Source organism: Dasypus novemcinctus, chromosome 4, assembly GCF_030445035.2.
Source record: "Dasypus novemcinctus isolate mDasNov1 chromosome 4, mDasNov1.1.hap2, whole genome shotgun sequence".
NCBI lineage: Eukaryota > Metazoa > Chordata > Mammalia > Cingulata > Dasypodidae > Dasypus > Dasypus novemcinctus.
This window is the reverse complement of record NC_080676.1, coordinates 80,198,452-80,204,734: the sequence shown is the minus strand read 5'-3', so window position 1 is coordinate 80,204,734 and position 6,283 is coordinate 80,198,452. Positions and strand designations below refer to the sequence as shown.

General features: G+C 42.7%; 1 pseudogene; it reads right to left on the bottom strand.

The window, feature by feature from the left end:
* Positions 1-3,790: 3,790 nt before the first annotated feature.
* On the bottom strand, positions 3,791-4,322 carry LOC101416456 (centrosomal protein 20 pseudogene; annotated as a pseudogene).
* Between the last annotated feature and the right edge of the window lie 1,961 nt (positions 4,323-6,283).

The following is a 6,283-nucleotide window of genomic DNA, read 5'->3' as shown; positions in this document are numbered from 1 at the left end:
AACTAGGGTACACATTTCAGTCCCCACTGAAGCTAATGCTCAGAGGATCTAGATAAGCCATCCTATTTTGTTGGGGGAAGTAGAAGTAAGGTTGCACTTGGGTAGAATGGAGCGGATAGGAAAATGATCCAGGGAAGTAAATAGAGTGAATTAGGAAGAAGAATCAGTAATACTGTTCCAAGTTAAAATTAATGAATGGACAATTCGGTGTGAGCAAAGGCCCAGTCAGATGGAGCAGAAGGCCGAGGTAGACATCTGGCAGCATTAGGGAGTTGTGTATGGCATATGTGTGGGACAAGAGATCATCTGCCCATTGCTTCTGTGTGGTGGGCCCGGCATACTTGGATAGGACTTTGTGCTTCTCAAACTTTGCTGCATATTAAAACCACCTGGAGAGATTTTTTTTTTTTTTTAATGCTCAAGCTGCATCCCATACCAATTAAGCCAGAATCTCTGGGGATATCATAGTTTTTAAAACTTGAGCTGATTCCAATGTGAGGCCACATTTGAGAACCAGTGATTTAGAAGGTGAAGAGGTGAAAGACAGACTAATGTGTTCAACTCTAAAGAACTTATTTCTGGAACAACAGGCCTTTGGTACCTTGAGGAGGCTACATTCTTGGAGGGAATGATGCAGGTGGGAAACCTGGTACCACCTGATGTCCCACAGCTGGTAAGTGATGGAATAAGGATTAGGCCTCAACAATGTTGTATGTAGGGTGAGTCCAATCACAGGCAATGGGGACTTCAGCAGCAGGGCAGGGCAGCAGGAAGGAAAGAAAGCTGGTAATATTGGGGGCCAGGGCTGAGGGTGGGTTTAGCTATGTAAATCATGGAAGCCAGAGAAATTTGGAGAATTTACACTGTTCTGCTCTGAGGTCAATATGGAAGGAAGGGAACATCTTCAGGCACCTATGACCCACCGCTGCCTTCATCTATTAATTCTTACTAGCATTTCAGGACATAGCTTAGAGACACTTCTTCCTGGAGGCCTTCCCTAAACTGAAACCTGAGTTAGACCCTACCTTTTGAAGCACTTTTTCTTTTGAGGTACTAGGACCAGGTATTGAACCCGGGACCTCGTATTTGGGAGTCCATTGCTCAACCACTGAGCCACATTGGTTCCCTTGAGTTGGTTTTGTTCATTTGTTTGCTTGTTTGTTTTTGTTTCTCTCTAGGAGGCATGGGGAACCCAACTCGGGACCTCCCATGTGGGAGGCAGGTGCTCAACTGCTCGAGCCACATCTGTTCTCCCTTGAAGCACTTTTTAACAGCCTTATTACTTTTAGTCCTTCTGGGTATTTTGGTGCAGTAGTTAAAAAGTCCTCTATGCCTTCAGGCTAAATGTAGTTATATAACAGCTGTCCTCTCTCCCATGCATAAGATATACTTATTATTATATAGTCTCTAGATAATGCAAAGACTTGGCATTTGTGGCAGACTAAGAAATTATACCTTCAACCTTAATGTTAAACACATACATACACAGTAATTGCACCCAAGGCAGGTAATTAAACTACAGTTTCAGGGTAATATCCTTAGAGGTGTCTCAGTTCATAGGTTCCTAATCTAGGCAGGATCCCACTGTCCATCTCTCATTCCAGTGCGGTCTCACCATTGCTACCAGTGTGTGCCAGAGGGACTAGAGCTTACCAAGCATCTCTAGTTGAAATGATCTGTTCTCCATTTGCTGGGACCTGTTTCCTTTAAACCTGCAGCAACCTTTGTGTACAATCTGTATATTTGTTCATTCATGCTTACCAATTCTAAAACCTTGTCCTTTCTTGAACTAATTCCCACTTTTCATTCAGTGTTATAATCACCTGTTTAGCTGTGTAGGCCCTCCACGAAACCATATTTTTTAAGTGGCAGAAACTATCTTCTTTATCCCTGTATTTTCATCATGAGTATAATGCTTGTCCCATAGTAGGTGATTATTTCCATTTGTTGAATGATTGAGAAAGAAATTGAATTTGTGGCACATTGAGTTTGAGGAGCTTTTGTAATCTCCAGGTGAAGATACCTACTAAGAAGTTGGTTGTACAAAGCAGAAGTCCAGGTTGTGATCTGGGCTGAAGTTAGAGAAGGAGGATGATGTCTCGGCAATTAGGTTAAAGTATCTAGAGTAGGATTTCTCCGTCTTGGCACTAACGACATTTGGGGCCAGATAATTCTTTGTTGTGTGGAGCTGTCCTGTTCATTGTAGTATGTTAGCAGCATCCCTGGCCTCTACCTCATTAGATACCAGTAGTTTCCCCAAGATATGACAAATTAGAATGTCTCCAGACGTTACTAAATGTCCCCTGGGGTCAGGGGTGGGGGGGCAAAATACTCCCAGTTGAGAACTACTGGTCTAGAGTGACAAGGCTCATTGGAAGGACAGTGCATGCAAATGATTACATGTCAGCATACATTTGACTCCATAGATCCAGTGAGAGGTTCTTCCTCATTCTGCAAAACTGGGTTTCTTTCCCTGGCCTTATTCCCTACAAGAATGATTATCTTTCCTGAGTGGGAGGCCCTCCCTGAGGTGCTTCCCAGCTCCTCTGAACTCTCTGGCCCCTGTACAGGAGCTGTGAAATATCAGAGAGGGTATGGCTGCCTGGGGGTGGGGTGGTTCTGAGGAAGAGCTGGAGCAGGTGCCAAATAGGATATTTCTTATCAGGCTCCTCATGACAACCCTTTCCTTTTACACTTAGGAAATATGTGCTGGTCTAACCACATAATAGCCTCAGTTAGGCCAATGAGTGATGTTTCTCAAGATGGATTTAATCATTGGAATGCTGTATACAAGCAGAAGTCTCAAAATGAATTCACTCTGCTTTCCCAACTGTAGAAACATGAGAAATTAAGCCACAAGGGGAACCAGGAGGGTGTGAATGTATGTCATTCCTGAACAATGCTGGGAAGACGTTTTGAGGCCCTCCCTTCAGGGTCCAAGTTGGCATGCAGGAAAAGGATAGTTTCCCTCAGCATATTCCTTCCTGTATCTCCCAGAACAACTGCTATGTTTGGAAAAACCTCAGTTAGCCTTTAAAAATTTGGCTTATCTAAGAAAATATTGCCTTTTTTGTGTTTAGGGTACTAAGCATCTGATTTTCACTATGCCTCATGAAGAAAGATTCATTATAACATGAAAGGAAAATCTTGAAAATGTGAAACATCAAAGGAGCCAGTGGTCTCTGTAGATAACAAAGGTGGATAAAAAGAACACTTGACCCTTTCATCATTCAGCATTTATGGGGCTTCTACCTTGTTCCAGGTTCTGTGCTAGACATAGGAGATATAGGTGGAAAAGATAGAGTTTGGGACAAGTTGGTGGAGAGAGACAAAGATGTAAACATCTGATTGGCAGCCAGGGTGATAAGCTTAATGACAAGTAAGGGGTACTGTGAGTGGACAGAAGGGGGCGTCTGAAATGAAATGAGGGTCAGAGAAAGGGACCCTGAGGAGGTGTCATCTAAGCAAATGCAGGTTATCCTGGTGCCGGGCAAAGTTGGCGGGATGGATGGGGAGTGGGTAATTCAGAGGGGAGAGACCATAGCCTGGAAGCAATTTAGATTGGCTGGGATAAAAAGTGCCAAGTTGGGGGGAGTGCTAGGAGAGGAGACTGGAGAGGTATGCACGGAGGAATCCAAGTAAAGATTTTGTTTTTTGTTTTTTTTTCAGATGACAGAGATAGATTTTATTCACAAATGCAGAAAAACATGAGCTTTGTGTTTTTGCATTTTTGTAACAGCACAATAAATTACTTAATACATAAAATTTTAAGATAAAAGATGCCCAAAATGTTAGTGTCATCTCTGCACTGCTTGAGAAACATGAAGATCTTCAATATCAGTATTTCTTCCCTTCCCCATTCCTAGGTGATCATCCATTTGCTTTTTTCCACTAGGTTGTCTGCCAGAATTTGGGTTTGGATATTGAAGTAAAGACCCTTTCAGAAATGTAGTTTGGATGCCATCCTTATTTCCATGCAAGAAATGAGCTAAAATTCCATATAAAAGAGGTATTGTATTATCCTTTGTTTCTTCAAATGCATTTAGTTCACGGATGAGAAATTGTCTGTCCAATGGGACAACAGGTTGACCAGATTCAGCTATGAGGACAGATGCTGTATACTTATATTTGTTGAATTCCAAATACTCCTGAATCAATTCATTAATTAGAAGGTTTTCATGAGACAATGGTGGTTGGGGTTCACTTTCATCATCTAGGGCACCGAAAACTTCAGCTCTGATCCTTGCCTTTAAATGCCCTAGTACACCCTTTTTTTCCAAGGTGTCTTTTAAAACAGCTTTTAACTCAGTGACAGTCATCATTTTCCAACAGCCGGTCAAGTAAAGATTTTGACTGTTTTCTTTCATTAAGAGCAGGAACCAGCTAGAGGGTGGGTCTAGAGAAAGATATCCCCACCACTGGAGGCCAGCTTGGCTTCAGCAAGAAAGCCCAGGGATGTCCTGATGACTCCAAACCCAGGGATGAGGCTCAGTAAGAAATTAGCAGGCCCAGGTAGGGTTTTGTGCCACAGGGGGTGATGGAGTTGTAATTCTTGGACTCTGCACAGATGTGTCTGGGTGTCACACTGTTCAATGGCCAGATTGAACTACTCTGCAGGACTAGGAGGAAGTGCTCTGACTAAATACCTATGTTATGTGGGGCAGTATAAATAATTGATGGTAATTGGAGATAGGCAATGGTCATGCTGAACTTTCTGGCAGCCATTAGGGGATAAGTGGATAGTGTCATCTTAAAGGTACAGACAGGGTGGACTTTCCCCAATGCCATGTGTCAACAACGTTTTTTCTTCAGTTTGGCCAAACCCAAGATCACTTGAGCCCAGTAAGAGATTCTCAACTCTCTGCTCTTAGCCTCAGACCACAGCCATCTCCTCTGTAGCACTTCTACCATAGTCAGCCCTCCACTCCGCGGGATCCCTCCTGTCATCCACTACGTGGGACTCCTAATAGAATTCCATCAAATTTCAGAGCCAGAGGGAGCTTGCAGAGCATATTATCCAATTTCTCCATTTAACAGCTGAGGAAACACAATTTATAGCTGAGAGCTGTTGGTGGAAGCCATTATCTGCTATCCAGCCTGGGTAACAGAGAAGCCATGAAGAAAATAGATAATAGTTACTCAGAAAGGAGCAGGAATGAGAGATTGTGAAGGAGAATTCCCAGGTTGTCTCTGTCCTTGAAGTCCAGCTGTGCCCCTGCCTCAGGCTCCATGACACTCTCCTGTTTCCTCATTACAAATTCTCTTTTTTGTTTAGTCAGTTTCTGTTACTGTATATGTATCTCTTACTTGATAGACATAATGACTCAGAATTCAGGTATGTAAACTCACCTGTAAAAGAAAAGGTGGCTCCCAGGCTGAAGCTATAGGTTTTGGTGGATTAGTTTCCTGTGGCTGCTGAAACAATATAACAAACCTGGTGGCTTAAAAAATAGAATTACAGTCTCTCACAGTTCTGGAGGTCAGAAGTCTGAAGTGAGCATTACTAGACTGAAATCAAGGTGTTGGCAGGGCCACTCACCTTCCAGAGGCTTTAGAGGAGAATTCATTCCTTTCTCCTTTCAGTTTCTAGGGCTTCTGGCATTCCTTTGTTTGTGGCCACATTACTCCAAATCTGCCTCTGTGGTCACACTGCCTTCTCCTGGTTTGTCTGTTCTCTCCTTCTCCTTATAAGGATGCTTTTGATTGCATTTAGGGCCCACCCAGATAATCTAGAATAATCTTCCCATCTCAAGATCTTAAAGTATACCCTATAAGGTAACATTCTCTGGTTGCAGGGATTTGTGTGTGGATATTTTGGGGGGGAACCATTATTGAACCTACAACAATTGGTGTGATGGTTAGGCTCATGCATCAACTTGGTCAGGTAATTGTGCTCGATTGTTTGGTCAAGCAAATGTTGGCCTAATTGTTACTGTGAGGACATTTCCTGGACCTAAGTCATCAGTAAGTTGATTACATCTTTGGCTGATTATATCTACAGTCAACTGAAGAGATTGTCTTCAGCAATGAGAGAAGTCTCACCCAATCAGCTAAAGGCCTTAAAAGGAGAAGTGATGATTTCAGTAATGAGAAGGCAGAATTTTCATTTCTACTTCAGCAGGTCAGCTTCTCCTAGAGAAGTCACTGAAACCATCAGAGTTCCTAGCTTGCAGCCTGCCCTTTGGAATTTGGACTCGTGCATCCCACAAATGTGTGAGACAATTTTATAAAATCTCATAATATTTACAGATATCTCTTGTCAGTTCTGTTTCTCTAGAGAGCA